A 17,361-nucleotide genomic window follows, 5' to 3' on the forward strand; every position below is an offset into this window, starting at 1 on the left:
GTTATGGGTGGGTTAACAAGAGCTACAAAGAGGCCTAATGGTCTCTTACAAATTTGGGCTGCCAGATGATGTCTCTTCAGCGTTCAGCCTGGATAACAAGGAAGCTACTCACACATGCACAAAACAGACAACAAATCAATAGATACATCTAGACCATCTTCAGTGACCCTTATAACCTACGAGACCATTTATTAGTTACAAAAGAGAGGCCCTAAACAGTCCATCACATCAAGATGTTAAGAAAAACAACTAGATTGTAATGAACTGTAATCATACCTTTGTTTAGATCTACAGCATAATTGCATATTGTACAAATGGTGCAATAAAAAAATGTAAAATAATAAACTTGCATAAAAGATGTGTTGTGGTATTCTCGTGAACCGCGAAGAGAGAGGGAAGTGAGGAAATATTGAATAAAGTCGTTATTTTGTTTTCTTTGTGATACAAAAAATTACAGTTGAACCACTGATGTCACATGCACTATTTTAACGATGTCCTTTCAACCTTTCTGGGCCTTGAACGTGTCAGTTGCGTTGCTGTCTATGCAGGGTCAGAAAGCTCCTAGATATTATCAAAAATATCTTAAATGTTTTTCCAAAGATGAACAAAAGATCTTACGTGTTTGGAACAACATAAAAGTGAGTAATTAATGACAGAATTCTTTTTTTTGGTTAACTAGCCCTTTAACTTTTTTCTTTTTAATTTTTTAATTTTTTTTGAGCTATCTATATACAACCACAGTGCTTGAGGTTTTATATATATATATATAGTAAGACTTGTAATGGGATCAGTAAGACTTGTAATGTTTTTTTTTTAAAGAACTTTTATATTAATACTGCAAAATGTTATTGCAATATAAAATAAAGATTTTTATTACTATTTTGTTTTTTAATATACTTTTAAATATTCATGTTTATTCCTGTGATGCAAACTGAATTTTCATCAGCTGTTACTCTAGTCTTAACTGTCACATGATCCTTCAGAATTCATTCTAATATTCTGATTTATTATCAGAACTGGAAAAAGTGGTGTTACTTAATATTTTTTTTGGAACCTGTGATACTTTTTTTTTTTTAGGTTTCTTTGAATAAAACGTTAAAAAGAACAGCATTTATTTAAAATGGAAATCTTTTTTAACTGTATACACTACTGTTCAAAATGATTTCTGAAGGATCATGTGACACTTAAGATTGGAGTAACAGCTGATGAAAATTCAGCTTTGCATCACAGGAATAAACTACATTTTAAAGTACATTAAAATAAAAAGCATTATTTTATATTGTAATAATATCAAATCAATTTGATCAAATAGATGCAGCCTTGATCCCAAACTTTTGAGTGTGTGTGTGTATATATATATATATATATATATACACACAGATCAGCTGTATATCCATTGTTTCGATGCTGGAGCAGGGATGTAAGTTAGATAAGAATATCTCAGATTGAGCGACTGAGGTGTCGTGTTGCTGGATGTAATAATGAACATAGTGGTCGTCATTTACTCCTGACATCTGAGCTGCTGAAGATGCAGTGGATTACGTTTGTTTGTGAAGGGAATGCACCTCCCGATCTACATATATTCATCTTTACTTACAGCAGATGTGAGTAAAAGGTTTTTTTTTTTTTGTGAATCTTATCCTTCCTAATAACGTGCTAGCGGCTAAACACGGCCAAAGTAAACAGGCAGTAAATGAGCAGAGCTCATTAACATTTAAAGCAACTTTGACCAGAACAGGATGAATTTTGCAGAGCTGATTTTTGGCAAGGTAAAAAGGGTGTTGTTTTACACTACCATTGAGAATTTTTAATATTATAAACTTTTCATTATGACCCTAAAGAATCATATCAACTTGGGCATCCGATGACCCCTTTAATACAGTATAGGGTTTTACCTCTAGCATGTTTACTAATTTAGGTTTCTTACTAAACCTATTATTGAATACTATAAATGAATTTATAGTAAATAAAGCATTTAAGTTAACTCGCTTAAGGAGCCGATGAACTGAATCAGGTAAAAGATGTCCAAGATGTGCAATGTTGGGGGGCCTCCAGAACCAAGATTGAGAATTATTGATATAGATCTTTAAGTACTTCATAAATCTTCATAAATACACTTACTACAGCTTCTCCTCAGAATATTGCTGTTCAGATTCAGATCTCATTTCTGTGCTCTGAATAATCCTCAGTGCTTCCATTTGCGTCCAGTGTTCAAACCAAAAAGAAGAGCCTTGGAAAGTCAGAAAGAATCGATGCTACAAAAGTCCCAAAGATAAATCATGATTAACCTGCTATTTGAACAGCCATGCAGCACTGGCAGTCTAAGCCCTTCTCAAGAGCTGAGTAGTAACCTTTTGACTACAGATAGACGTGAATAGTGTTTCTGACAGAAGTCTATTAAATTCAGTATATGTGGTGCATTATAGTTCATTTATGTTGGCCTTCTTATCCAGATGTTATGCCTGGCAAACCATAGGCATTTTATACAAGGACTATATTTGGATAATAGTACAATATCTGAAATGTTTTGAGCAAAACATCACTTGCTGGGTTCATTTAAAAACCCATTTGCAAAATCTTGACTGGCAGTTCATAAAGAAATTGCTATCAACATTTTGATAGCAGCAGAAAAGCCAATATCTGAGGGCTCTTTACCACCTGATGCTCAACTTTAACTGTGATAATCACATTTTCAGCCAGTATAAAATCACGTCCCACATTAGCATGCAGGCGAATATTGCTTCAGCCCTCATTCTCAAGAGACTGAATCAGCAAAAACGCTACCTGGGCCTTAAGAATGAGAGAAAGATTGCAGGTTAAAAAGGCTCTGAGGAGAACATGATGAAGTAGCTGTTAATGGCTATTCATATGATCACGTTATCGATTTTTGAATCAATCCAATTATCCAAATGCTTTTATATATGGTTAATCATTTCTTGAAGCACTCAAAGTTGTGAATTTATTGTGTGCCTTCACACTCTGTCCGGAGTAATGTTAAGGGTAAGCATATGCTTCAGGACTGCAATCCATGTAATTCTTTGTTTTAAAGAAATTACGGCAGTAAAGCCACTTTCTGCACAAAAATATTGACCCACATATTAAATGTTTAATAAAAGGCCCAGGCCAGGAATATGAGCTTTTCAGTTAATTCAGTAACTTTATCTTTCCCACTGACAGCCCATCAGCTCTATAAATATGATATATGACACAAGCGCTGTATTGATGAATCTGCTGTGCGCTCTGTAAAGACACAAAATGATACCAATGACTATTTTTAGTATTATTCACAATTTATGACTTACCTTTTAAGCTGTTATCAGGACACATCCATCGATTATAACGTGAAACATCTCTGAATTAATGCTTTTTGTGGTATCCAGGTGATGGGCATGACCAAAATACAGATGTCACTAAGAAGCCATTAACTTACTTTACAAAGTTCCACTTCAGACCGAAAGGATTTTGTTTGTCCCGCTGGGTTTTCAGACAGCTCTCCAGGTGAATTCAAAGCACTGAAACTGGTTTAACATCTTTTCCTGACTGTCACAGTCTCGTCACGGCTTTGTGTGCTTAATCTGACTACTGAAGCGACCATCTGTTCATTATTGTCTGTTCCCAGAACGACAAGTGCTTGCTCCTTAAGTTCATGCTGCAGACCAATGGCCGACATAAAGAGGTTAATAAATCCATGCAAGCATTTTATGCAAATTATGTTGTGACAAACTGGAGAGTTTATTGTGATGTTTGCCAGTGGGCGGAGGATTTGCAGCATCAGCAGCACGAGTTGAGTCTGTTTCTATGGATACCTGACGCTCATGAGGATGCATCTGCTCGACGCTTTCAGTCGTTCTGTGCGTGAGAGGATGCTAGACCTTTAAAACCTCTTTGCTGTGAAATGCAAATGCTTCCTCCAACTCAAAAAATACAAAAAAAAAACATTAAACATTTCGGGGTAATATTATATAACAGAAAAGCATATGCTACTGTATTAAAACTTTTAAAGGATGAATTCCCTTCAGAAAAGTTATGTAGCAGAATCATAAATGTTGTTATTGCCATGATACATTTATGTAAATCCTGATATACTGTGTAAAGGGATAGTTAAAATAAAATTTATTTTATTAAAAATAAAAATAAATAAAAATAAAAATAAAATTTCTGTCATCATTTACTCACCCTCAAGTGAACAATAAACAAGCTATTTTGAAGAATGTTTGTAACAGTTGCTGGTCCAAGTAAAGAAGAAAATGCAAGTCAATAGCTCACAACAACTGCTTGGTTACCTACATTCTTTAAGATATCTTTTTTTGTGTGTGTTCAACACAAGAAAGACATTTATACAGGTTTGAAATAGCATTTTTAAATTATGACATTTCTCTTTATCATTTCTCATGATTAGTTTTCTCATTGTAGTTAAAGTAGCACAATTTAAATGTATGTAGATTTTGTGAGGCAAGTTTTAGTAGTATATTTCACATACCTTTTATTGTTTAATAGGCTAAACCTTTCTGAGTTTTGACTGAATCGAACCCGTCTGGCTCACTGAGCTGTAAATGTTACCAAATAATGGGGATTTATGAGGGTATGTAAATACACTGACCAAAATTATAACGCAACACTTTTGTTTTTGCCCCTGTTTTTCATGAGCTGAACTCAAAGATCTAAAACTTTTTCTATATACATAAAAGACAAATTTCTCTCATATATTGTTCACAAATCTGTCTAAATCTGTGTTAGTGAGCACTTCTTCTTTGCCGAGATAATCCATCCACCTCACAGGTGTGACATATCAAGATGCTGATTAGACAGCATGATTATTGCACAGGTGTGCCTTAGGCTGGCCACAATAAAAGGCCACTCTAAAATGTGCAGTTTTACTGTATTGGGTGGGGGTTGGGGGGGGGGTCCGAAAACCAAAAACCTGTCAGTATCTGGTGTGACCACCATCTGCCTCACGCAGTGTAACACATCACCTTCGCATAGAGTGGATCAGGTGGTTGATTGTGGCCTGTGGAATGTTGGTCCACTCCTCTTCAATGGCTGTGCGAAGTTGCTGGATATTGGCAGGAACTGGAACATGCTGTCATATACGCTGATCCAGAGCATCCCAAACATGCTCAGTGGGCGACATGTCCGGTGAGTATGCTGGCCATGCAAGAACTGGGATGTTTTCAGCTTCCAGGAAATGTGTACAGATCCTTGCAACATGGGGCCGTGCATTAACATGCTGCATCATGAGGTGATGGTCGTGGATGAATGGCACAACAATGGGCCTCAGTATCCTGTCACGGTATCTCTGTGCATTCAAAATGGCATCAATACAATGCACCTGTATTTGTTGTCCATAACCTACGCCTGCCCATACCATAACCCCACCGCCACCATGGGCCACTCAATCCACAGCATTGACATCAGCAAACCGTTCACCCACACGACGCCATACACGCTGTCTGCCAGCTGTCCTGTACAGTGAAAACCGGGATTCATCTGTGAAGAGAACACCTCTCCAAAGTGCCAGACGCCATTGAATGTGAGCTGTCTGGGTGGCTGGTCTCAGATCTTGGAGGTGAAGATGCTAGATGTGGAGGTCCTGGGCTGATGTGGTCACACGTGGTCTGCGGGTTGTGAGGCTGGTTGGATGTATGGCTTATGGCAGAGAAATGAACATTCAATTCACCGGCAACAGCTCTGGTGGACATTCCTGCAGTCAACATGCCAATTGCATGCTCCCTCAAAACTTGCGACATCTGTGGCATTGTGCTGTGTAATAAAACTGCACATTTTAGAGTGGCCTTTTATTGTGGCCAGCCTAAGGCACACCTGTTTAATAACCATGCTGTCTAATCAGCATCTTGATATGCCACACCTGTGAGGTGGATGGATTATCTCAGCAAAGGAGAAGTGCTCCCTAACACAGATTCAGACAGATTTGTGAACAATATTTGAGAGAAACAGGCCTTTTGTGTACATAGAAAAAGTCTTATCTTTGATTTCAGCTCATGAAAAATGGGGGCAAAAACAAAAGTGTTGCGTTTATAACTTTGGTCAGTGTAGTTTTATTTAAGTTTAATTTAAAATCAATAGTAGTAGTAGTATCAATAGTAGTATCAGCTCTTTTTATTGTTGTTTATACTGTTTTGTTGTGATTTTTTATGTTGCTGTTGGTGATTTTGGTGCACCCTGTGCATAGGGAATTACTTTACAGTAGATCAGATATTATCCTTACAGGTTCAGTGGCTGGTTCCATAAAATGTTTATACTTGTCTTACAAGTTAGTCATCTGATTTTTTTTTTTTTTTTTTGTCTTTAAAGGTGCAGTCCAAATTAAATACATTGGTTTCTTCCGCCTTCTCCTCAGACAGGATGCTCACAAGGGTTGTCAGATTGAGGATGTACACCAAGAAGGAGCGCAACAAACAATGGAAGGCAATGAGTCTTACACTGTAAGTTTGATTTATCCATATTTTTTAATATCCCTCTAGTCATTTTTTTCGATGGCAAGGCTTTTTCAGGTTGGGTTGAATGTGCAATCTCTGAGCCAATTCTTTTGCTGCCTTATATGGATTCAATACACTGTGTTTTTTCCACCAACTGGCAACCCAGGGTGTCAAACTACTGTTGGTTAAACTAGCAATTGGAAGAGTCACACAGACCAAAACAAAAATAGACGTTCCGACACGGAATGCACATTTTTAAAGTAGACTAACTGTCAGTAACATTATTTTTCCGAGAAACAACTATGTGAACTTAGTATGTTTCACAAGCTAAAAAACCCAGAGCTACTGTTTTATAAGCTGTCGACCCATAAAATGAGCTTTTAACCCTCTGTGCTACACGTTATGTTCTAACCATGAAATATTTTTTCACATAAGTTTTTATTACATGAAATAGCTTCAATTATACAAATCAAAAAAAAAAAAAAAAAAAAGTGAAAAAGATTTTTGGGGTGTTATTTAGGAAAACGTTGCCATATGGCAACAGTGTACCACAATGGAAAATGGCCCAAAATTAGTTTTTCTATAAAATTATGATTTTTTTTTCAATTCAAATGCAAATTATTTTAAAAATTATTGCATCCAATCTTAATTTCCATCAAAATCTGCCACACACGTATGCAGACATATATACACATGCACACACACACTCATTTTTATGGTCAGTGAAGGCTAACTCATCCTCATTGTTATCACATTGAAGAGCCAACTCTGCACTCTTCCTGTCGCCCTTTCCATGAAATATTGTTGTATTACTTTTCTGAAAAGACTAAATAATTTTCTTATTTATACATTTACTACAATAAACACTTCAAATAAATAAATACTTGCAATTAAATTATTGATGTTACTATCTAAAAAAAAATCCCAATGGGGAAATACATTACTTTAATTACACTGTGGTGCGGCGCTGCCATATGGCAGCATACCTACTTCCGTAGTGGTTGCCATATGGCAACATTGATATTTTCTCATTTTACAGAAAAACTATGGTAGATAATGTTGATCTGTGAATAAAATTATGTAAATTCACACTTCAACAGGTGTCCTCCATGTTGGGGTGACAGTGGAAAAAAAGTGTTTTGGAGGAACATTCAAATGTTATGTGGCTTAAAAACAGCACAACATTGACTACCTTTAAGTCCGGCCCTTTTAATTACCATACTGCAATATATTGTATTTTTTTCAGAATAAAAATGAAAAAAAAAAAAAAAAAGTAATTGTTACCATACACAAAAGTAGAGCGCAACTACACCCACTGGAGGGAAACAATTGCAACAGGAAACAATCATTATTTTTAACCATGTGAAAGGATCCATGGTTCACCACCCTATGTAAACCTGAGAGGAGGAGATATATTGAGAAACTAAATTTTATTGGTCTATGTCAGTGCTCCTTCCTTACCTTTCTTTTGCTGGAGAAATTATCCAACTGAATGGTCCAATGTAAAAAACCATGACATTCACAACTATTTGTGTTTGTAAAAGCTTGATTTTTTTTTGGGTCGACAGCTTATAAAAATGTAGTTCTGTGTTTTTTAGCTTGTTTACTATACACGTTGTCACATAGCAGATTTTAGACATTTAGAAGTCAGAAATGACAAGGAGGCAGCTTCCCACAATACAAAGTCAATGGAGAGTGTTGGATTGTTTTCCCCACCAGTGTGGACGTGGCCTAAATCCACTCTCTCTGTATGTGAATGTACTTTGGTGTTTTTATTCTTTGGTACAGTCAAAAAATGACATACAGCACCTTTAAGACTGGTCATAACTTTTTTGGTCAGTTACATAAAAACATAGATTAATCTCAGTTAAATCTGAAAAGGTTTGTTTTGGCCAATAGTAATGCTTGTTTTGGACAATTCCTTTGTAATTCTTAATTTAAAATATGAGTTGAGTCTACTTGCGCTAAATCTTAATGACACTGTTATATTCACATATAGTGAAGGCCACATTAGGTAGAGTGGATTACACACAGTTTTTAATGATTATTTTGATTACATTGAGGTAGTGGCATTACAGTGATTATTTTAGTGTTTATATGTAAGGTGCACAGGCAGTTAACGTTAGTACTTGAGCTTGATGCCATTTTCAAAATCTGCAATTTTTATTTTCTGTTTCAGTTCAGATCAATTTTGTTGCAGCAGTAGTATGAGCTCCCATTTTATAAAGAAAGATTATATTTTCTGACTTTATGTAGCTGCAAAGGTTGCATTGGTTTATTTGTCAAAAGTGATCATCTTTTATCCTGTGTCTGGAATCATAATACTGAGCATGCAGACATCATGTTAAATTAGGGAGAGAAGAATACCATTATATCAGTTTTTATGATATTCATTGATATTTTTGTGGGTTAGGAATAGAGTATGATTTCAAAATGACATTCAAACTTTAAATTTGACTTTCAGAATTCTCCTAAGAATAATGACATTGAACAAAACATTAAAATGAGTCTGTGCATGCATCGCATATATGATTCCACCCTCATGATTCTGTTTTTACATGAGAGAAAAAAAAAAACAGATAGCTTTAACAATCAAAATGCACGGCGAGTGCCTCTCCTTGATTACTGCTTCTGCTTGCAGTGAGTTTTCATTCTATTAGCACTTCTAATATTCTTGTGAAAAATCTCAGTTTATTAAGACTGACATGTCCAGAATATAATGGGATTTGTCTAAATTCTAGTCTTTTTTTTAAAATCTCATTAATCTCTGTCTGCTTCTTTGAACAATCACCTTCATGCTACCTTAAGCCTAACAATGATTGCTTCAATAAAATAAAAAATCATTAACTGAGGTCATGCCCTAATAATAATAAAAATGGCTCTGTTTTATGGATCAGGCTCAAACTAATGCCAGCCATTTAATATGTAGCGATACAGATACTGAGGAAAAACACTTTGTGACATCATACAAATTACAATGCTTACATCTGTTTTCATTTAACAGCTTTTCATTCTAGGTTGGACAGGGTGGTTGACACTAACACACTTTTAATATTATTCAGTATTATTATTATTTATATATATTTTTTTTTTACACGCACGTTAGATTGGTTGTTATAGGGACTAGTCCTATAACAACCAGTCTATTGCGGGAATTGTAAACAACCAGCAAAAGAGTACTGAGCAACTCTGTCTGCAACTGGACTTACTAACAAGCAAACTTGTGAAGATCAGCAAATTATCAACTGCACTGACTGTGAACACTGGGCACCCCAAGCGCTCCAAAAAGTGTTCACTGTTCACACATGACTGTTCAACCAATTATAGCAGTAACAGCATAATTACATCGCGTAATTACGTTTACTGTGATTGGACTAACAATTGAAAATAATCAAGCTCCATACAGAATCGAGGTGAAGATTTTGATTGCATGTGGGCTCAGCAGCAACCTGTCCCTGAATGTCAATAAAAACTAGAGAACACATGAACACATGAGTTAAGCACCCAATCAACATAATTTTTTGTTGCAAACAGCTTACATACAGAGGTGCACATAAGTGGTGCGCATGTGCAACCAAAATAAAAAAATGTGCTACGTAAATAAGTTCAGACCACTTATTTGCACACCGATATGGTTGATGGCTCTTAATGTACAGTCACCGTTTTAGATTGACAAAGTGTAATACTGTATAACACTTACATACATTTAGGGTACATGCTGGTTTCAGAGCTTCACTCTGTAGGCTAATACTGCCAAAATAAAAGTTTGCATATTTTAGTTTTGAAAATGATGAAATTTCATATTAAAAACACACCAAAAGTATTCATATTGTATTTTTTTAAGTGTACTACAAAATAGTTGATTTTTTATTTAATTTGAAAAATAATAGTATTACAGGGTTCCTACAGGGTTTGGAAAAGTATGCAATTTGATTTAAGTATTTTTCAGATCTGGAAAAGTATGGAAAAAGAAAGCCGGGTATATAAAACTCGCAAAGCATCACAAAAGAGGAAACACTTTTTTGTAATGATTCCTTAGTGATTGTCAAATATGCACTTTTTGATTGCAAAATACAGGTTATAAACATTTTGGGTTCCTTCTCAATATTCGTAGCACACTCCACAAAGTATGGGTTAAAAAAACCCAAGGCCACGAAATACTGCATTTTGCACCAATGAAAGCCAAATTTCTGCATGTCGTGCAGCCACAGAGGATGTGTTAAATTGGACATTATGTCTTGATATTAGAAGTAATATCAGTAAAAAAAAGTAAAAAAGCCATATTTTAAGCAAGTAGATCTGTTAATTTGTGCGTTCAAGCTCTTGTTTTATTCATAGAGATGCACAAAGGAATATAAAGTTGTAATGCATAAGCATGCAAAAAATTCCCATGCGTATGTGAATAATTTCTCCGGTGCACAAAAAAGTTTCTTGTATGCATGTAAAAGTCTGTTTTTTATTTTTTATTTTATGGACTCTGTATACTGTCACTTTGAGAAAATCAAGGAAAAAAACGCTGAGAAATTAAAAATATTTACAGATGACTGTACTATATACCAAATACAAAGTTCAGAATACTGCTCTATGAACCATTTATAATGTTTGATAACAAAGTTCGGGAGGAGCACGATCAGATAATCAACTAATTTGGCACAGGTGCAACTCGTCTAGCTAATCATCCAAAATAGCACAAGTCATATATATGAACACAGCCGACTTACCTCCGTTATTCGACTGTTTTTCGGCATCCCCCCCTCCATCCCAACTCCTCACTCTTAATCTATCCTCATCCTATACTTGGGATGGGGGGGAGTTCTCTGGGTTCGGGCCATATTCCGGGCTCGGAGCCCTCCCCCAGGATAGCACGCCAAAATATGCTTACTGTTTACTCAACCAGATTAGATGTAAGGGTGAACTCGTGAAATGTTAAATACGGTCTGAAAATCGATTGAGAGGTTTGGAAAAGTTTGGAATTTTAAAATGGAAAAATAGGTAGGAACCCTGGTATTATCACACTTCATTTATTTATTGTTTGATTTTAAAAGTAAACTAAATAAATCAAGTGCAATAACACAATTATTACTATTATGTGTGCAGTGTGATCACCAAACTAGTACAAGTACAATGTACTTTTTACATTGTATGTTTCTTATCATAACTGTGTTGGAGTATGCATATTTATATACAATATGCGAGCAGTATGTCAAATGTGTATGATGTCTAATTATGCAGTATTCTTGAAGCAGTACAACAAAACCCGGATCACGAAACTGAGACGCCTGCATACCTACAGGATGTGCTGTACTTCGTTAGTGGTTGAGAAGTAATCAAATTTAGTACACTCTGAAAGTATGGAAAACATACTGTTAGAAGTGTGATTTACAGATGATTTGAAAATGCCCCTCAAACCCAGTAAACACATGTGCAGTTGCACACACAATAGAAAGAACACCGGGTTTGCTGTGGAAAGCCAGTCAGTGAACCACTACAGCCGACAGCATCAATTTGTTTCTCGATCAATTACAAGCTCTACTGCACATTTGGGGCCACCTCAAAGAATTAAACATCTTGAAATATATCTGAAATTCATGCAAGGGTGAATGAAATGGATAAATTGACACATAAACTGTGTCAAATTTATTCAGTCGGTGATTGGGCAATTAGTTTAATGCAACTCGTTTTATTCCTCTGTGACTTGAAAACACCATCTCTGGGTTTATGATGTAAATATTTGTTTTTGACCAAAATGAGATTATGTATTCTATTTGATCATGTTATTTGCAGTCGTGTTCACATTTGTTTGTTTATTGGAGCTCTGGGATAAACAACATTTCTGATTGCAAACGATCTTTTAACCAGTGTAGGGGGAGGCGTCCGTGTTACAGAGCATGTAAAAAATAAATAACTTTATTTCTAGGGCACTTGGCAATGCTCAGCTTTAGCGCTATGGGTTTTCCTTCAGTTTTAGGCTAGATTAACGAGTTGCCCTTTTGCTTTGAACGTTACCCATATTTCTAATCCCTGCAGCAAGGGGAATCTTCATTAGAGAGAGAAATATTGACCTTCAAGTGTCTTTATGAGAATGTATAGCAGTGTAAAGTAAACATTTATCCATGTGACTCCTCAAACTAGCATCATCATTTGGACCTTAAAACGCCTCTTACCACCTTTTTCATCATATCGAGGTCCAGGAACCGTGGCTCTGCTAGAATGGAGGCACATGCTAAATGTCAGGCCTACAAGGATATTGGTATATTCTCAACAGTGTTAGAGAGTAACTAACTAGAAGTAGTGACACAGTACTAACCCTACTGCATTTATCAGAAGGGTGACAGTAGGTCAGTTGTTGTTTAAAAAAAAATCTGTAGCTTTTCCAGTAAAAAGGTGCTTTTACTAGAAAAAAGCGTGTGACAAAACACAGGACACCTTTCATATTTCCAGGGTTCTCAGAAGCAGATGTCATCATAGTTGGGTACACGGTAAAAACAAGACAGCATTTCTAACACTTTTCAAAAGAGAGAAGTATATGAAGAGATTTACTGTATTAAGTTGGTCATTAAAATTTGTAGTCACTTCCTCAGCCATTCTATTAGAAAAACACATATACAATAGCATTAAAGGGATAGTTCACCCAAAAATGAAAACTGTGTCATTAATTACTCACCCTCATGTCATTTCAAACCTGTAAGACCTTCACAAATTAAGATATTTTTGATGAAATCCAAGAGCTTTCTGACCCTGCATAGACAGCAACATAACTGACATGTTCAAGGCCCAGAAAGGTAGTAAAGGAGAAGTCCACTTCCAGAACAACAATTTACAGATAATTTACTCACCCCCTTTTCATCCAAAATGTTCATGTCTTTCTTTATTCAGTTGTAAAGGAATTGTGTTTTTTTAAGGAAAACATTTCAGGATTTTTCTCCATATAATGGACTGATATGGTGCCCAAAGCAGTTTAAATGCGGCTTCAAATGATCCCAAATGCAGTTGTAAATGATCCCAGTCGAGGAAGAAGGGTCTTATCTAGCGAAACAATCAGTTATTTTCATTAAAAAAAAAAAACAAAAAAACAATTTAAATACTTTTTATTCTTAAACGCTCGTCTTGTCTTGCTCTCCCTGAACTCTGCATATTCTGGCTCAAGACAGTTAGGGTATGTCAAAAAACTTGTATTTTCTCCCACAACTTCAAAAATCATTTCAAAATCATCCTACATCCCTTCAGAAGTACCAACCCAGTCTTGTGAACATGCAAACAGCGATATAGGCAATTTTGAAGTTGAGGGAGAAAATATGATTGAAAATATGAGTTTTTCGTACATATCCTAGCTGTCTTGAGCCAGAATACACAGAGAATTCTGGCTCAGGGAGAGCAAAGACAGAAAGCCCCACAAACAAACAGGAACTGAAATCAGCTGCGGTAAAGGCCTCGCAAAGCATCACAAAAGAGGAAACCCAGTCTCTGGTGATGTCCATGAGTTCCAGACTTAAGGCATTCTAATCAAAATATTAAAAATGAACATTTTATTTATTTTTATATTTTATGTTTATTTGTCCAATTACTTATGATCCCGTGAAAATGGGGGCTTGTGCATAAAAATGAATATAAAAATTTAAAATTCCTTTTAATGTTATATATTTTTGTTCAACCCCTTGAATTAAAGTTTAAAGTCTGCACTTAAGTTAAGCTGATTATTTGAAGCCTGTTGGCGGATATTGTTAATCTTTTAATCAAAAGCTATTTTCATTTTCATCAGTTACTCATAAACCTAGACTTTGTCATTTTGCTCCTTAGTGTATCTTGATTTAAGAAACTTTAGACATTTGCATTGGGAAAAAAAAATACTTAAGAATACTGAATACTGGTTCGGTCTTTAAATTTTCTTTACTTGGTCTTAAGTGAGTCTTTAAAGTCTTAAATTGACCTTCATAAAACCTGCAGACACCCCGATTATGGTGTTTAATAGCATGTAAATGTATCTGTTCAAATATGCTCTTTAAGGCTTTCACACTAATTGAGATTGTGTGACATTTTATTTAATATCCTATCTTCTGTATTAGAAGCTAGCATTGTTTGTTTACAGTGTTAATTAATACAGGACATATTCAAATATCTTGTATTCAAATGTTTGGTTCATTATCACTTTAAACCACAGAGACAGATTGAGATACATAATCTGGCAAAACAAGGCAAGAACGTATCCATGAGGGATGCTTAGAAACACAATCTTATTATCTGCAATAGCGTTATGCATTTAATTAAGAAAATAACAGAATAGCCTGTGAATTATATTACCATCTGCGGAAATGCCAATCCTTTTGAGAGATGAATCAATCGGTCAGTCTTTCAATTCTTTTATTCAATTAAGTTGACCTAAAACATTTCAAAAACTCTTTTCATGTCTGTTAATCTTGTAGCAGGTGGCATCTGGGGAATTTCTGGTTGTTGCATTATGTATTTAGTAAATAATACTAAAATGAGCATGTAAATGAGCTGTCTTGGATATTAGAAGATTCTACAATTCTACAGAGAGTGATACTAATCAGCTACCATGCAGCTTCATCAGTTGTATAATTTTCTTACCATCTCTTATTAGTTTGAAAGTGTTAATATCACATGAATGTTTATTACTGTGCATCTAGGCAATTAATGTATGCTGACATGAAATGCTGAGGCGCTGCGATAAACCAATGCAATTACCCATAATATCAGTGACTACTATCAGCGAGGATGCTTCGAAAGACACTGTCATCATCTTTTAAAATTCATAAGACGGAATGAATTCATCCCTGAACCTCCTACGTACATCCAGAAGACTGTCGACAGTTTTAATGTTCTTGAAACACTTACTGCATATTGCTCATAATGGCCGAGGGAATCTGAATGCAGAACACAGTCACTCAGAATTGTCCTTCTTGGCAAATCATGATTGATCTAATCGTCTCTTGCATTATTGTGTGTAATCAACCCATAAAAGGTTTTGCAGTTACATCCCAGCAATAAAATGCTCTGTGTGAATGGTTTCCCCACTAAACAGGGACTGTGTGAGATATTACACACTCTGCTGACCTTTTTTATTGTACCTTGTAATTAACACAATGCTAAGTGTATATTATGTTGTCAACACGTGATGATTAATTAGCAGAAGGTTAAAACATAACATAGCTTGACTTTACTATTAATGCTAATAAGATTACTACTTCATGGCATGATCCGTGTTTACTGAGAGAATGAAATGACCATCTGTCTCTGTATGGACCTGCTTAGTATCTGAAAAGTCTTAGTGGACAGATCATGATCATGATGGGTTATAATACACTGCATGTAGATTTTGTTGCATAATTGAATATATCAATATTTACTCAGAAAAGCAGCCAAATTAAGGTAATTTCATATATTATGGCAGTGGTTCTCAATTCCAGTCCTCTCGTACTACAGCTCTGCACATTTTCTATGTATCTCTTATCACTTCTGACGTTTGTTCTATTCCAAGTGGACTTCACAGGATATTCTGACATGACTCCAGTTCGAAGGGGGCATATACACCATTCAAAGGGCATTAAAGTGTGTGCGACGTGAATTTAAATTGTATTTATTTACAGAGGTATATTATGTCACCCTAGTAAGTTTTGTCTGTGTGTGAAGACGCTGCAGGCCGTGGTGTAGCGTAAATCCGTGAATGAATGTTCTTAAGTAAAGTAAACTTCAATGGATTTCCTGTGCTCAGTTGAGAACCACTGCATTATGGTACTGTGGCAGATGAAAGCATTAACTAGGCATTATAGAAAGTAGCTTTAAAAGTCAGTATATTGTTTTATTTCCATCGAACAAAATTGGCACACTGTTACTCCCAGGCAAACTTTTTATTCACTTTGACATTTCTGTGATACATTTTTTCTTTTGTACAATTTTCATATAACTGAACAGAAGTCTGTCTCTGGACTACAGTTCACAGCAATTGATTTTCCAATCAAGGTTTTGTGTTCCCAACCGAGGAACCGCTCCAAGCAAAAGTTTGGATTGGAGGCCAAAGCGCTCGGTCATCAGAAAGTACAGTTTTACTCACCACTGAATCATTTAAAGGGACAGTTCACCCAAAAATGAAAATTCTGTCATTAATTACTCACCCTCATGTTGTTCTGTAAGACCTTCGTTCATCTTTGGAACACAAATTAGGATATTTTTGATGAAATCCGAGCGCTTTCTGACCCTGCATAGACAGTCGGAAGGACATGGTTTTTAAAGTCTTTGGGTCGTTTTTCCTTTCACACTTCATGACTATTTTGGGTATCATGAAGTTGCTGTGTATTTGTACATTATGAATCAGCAACTGGTGGTCACACATTACACAATTTTTCACTATGACAACTCTGTCTTGTTTACAAAATGCATGTGTAAGAAGTGAAAGGAAATTATGTAAGATCTAAGAATTCTGGCGTGAGACTGGAATTCCTCCAAATGAAAATGGTAGTCTGTTAGAAGCTTGTAATCCCCCCCAAAAAAGAAAGAAAATCATCAGACTATGGTGGAGGGAATAGTTGTGGGGGATGTCTCCTTCCCCTGGAATTTTCCTTGCTCTTTATCTTGCTCTGTCATTGGCTATAGGTTGTTGCTAATGTCATTTTTTAAGCCAAAACACATTTTGCCATGCAAGGCTCTAAAACCCAGACAGGTCCAGATATTTAGCCTGCTAAAAATTTCTCAGGCATTTGCGCTTCTCTCAGATCGCATCTTTAATAATTCACACTATGCAATCATCACTCATTTGAATGAGCACCAATTTGGCGCAGAAAATTGTCGGAGAGTGGAAATTTGAATGTAATCTCAAAATGCAATGAACAGCTGATGCATAGAGCCAAGTCCCCATCCTACGTCTTTTCTTTTCCAATACTGTGTTCCATTTTGGATGTACATCCCAATG

General features: G+C 35.8%; 1 protein-coding gene across 1 annotated transcript in view; it reads right to left on the bottom strand.

The window, feature by feature from the left end:
* The window catches only part of eys (eyes shut homolog), a 254,763-nt gene extending 251,204 nt beyond the window's left edge, over positions 1–3,559 (bottom strand). The window contains 1 exon segment of the mRNA XM_051126527.1: positions 3,303–3,559. The gene's annotated coding sequence lies outside the window, so the exon portion shown is untranslated.
* Positions 3,560–17,361: the final 13,802 nt, after the last annotated feature.

This window comes from Labeo rohita, chromosome 13 (assembly GCF_022985175.1).
Source record: "Labeo rohita strain BAU-BD-2019 chromosome 13, IGBB_LRoh.1.0, whole genome shotgun sequence".
Classification (NCBI taxonomy): Eukaryota; Metazoa; Chordata; class Actinopteri; order Cypriniformes; family Cyprinidae; genus Labeo; species Labeo rohita.